Source organism: Vombatus ursinus, unplaced genomic scaffold (assembly GCF_900497805.2).
Source record: "Vombatus ursinus unplaced genomic scaffold, bare-nosed wombat genome assembly UNPS02014900.1, whole genome shotgun sequence".
Lineage (NCBI taxonomy): Eukaryota > Metazoa > Chordata > Mammalia > Diprotodontia > Vombatidae > Vombatus > Vombatus ursinus.
In genome coordinates, this window is record NW_020954678.1 from 241723 (window position 1) to 242532 (window position 810).

Consider the following 810-nt stretch of genomic DNA (forward strand, 5'->3'; position numbering starts at 1 on the left):
CCCTCAATTTCCAATTCTTGGCTACCACAAAAAGAGTTGCTATAAATATTTTTGTACATGTAGGTCCTTTTCCCATTTTTACGATCTTTTTGGGATACAGCCCTAGAAGTGTTATTGCTGGGTCAAAGGGTATATACAATTTTATAGCCCTTTGGGTTATAAATTGTTCTCCAGAATGGTTGGATCAGTTCACAACCCCACCAACAATGCATTAGTGTTTCAATTTTCCCACCTCTTCTCCAACATTTATCATTTTCCTGTTTTGTCATGTTAGCCAGTCTGATAGGTGTGATGTGGTACCTCAGCATTGTTTTGATTTGCATTTCTCTAATCGATAGTGATTTAGAGCATTTTTTCATATGACTTCATCATTTAATTTCTTCATCTGAAAACTACCTACTCATATCCTTTGACCACTTATCAATTGAGGAATGACTTGTATTCTTATAAATTTGACTCAGTTGTCTATATATTTTAGTAATGGGGCCTTTATCAGAGATATTGGTTGTAAAAATTGTTTCCTGGCTTTCTGCTTCCCTTCTAATCTTGGTTGCATTGTCTTTGTGCAAAAACTTTTCAATTTAATGTAATCAGAATCATCCCTTTTGCATTTCATAAAATCTCTACTCTTGTTTGGTCATAAATTTTTCCCCTCTCCATGGATCTGACAGGTGAACTATTCCTTGCTCTCCTAGTATGCTTATAGTGTCAGCCTTTATATCTAGATCATGAACCCATTTTGACTTTATCTTGGTATAAGGGTGTAAGATGTTGATCTATGCCTAGTTTCTGGCGTACTATTTTCCAGTC

General features: G+C 35.4%; 1 protein-coding gene across 3 annotated transcripts in view; it reads left to right on the plus strand.

Annotated features, from left to right (window-relative positions):
- The window catches only part of TMEM170A (transmembrane protein 170A), a 17559-nt gene that overhangs the window by 12924 nt on the left and 3825 nt on the right, over window positions 1-810 (plus strand). The gene's annotated exons all lie outside the window — the stretch shown is intronic.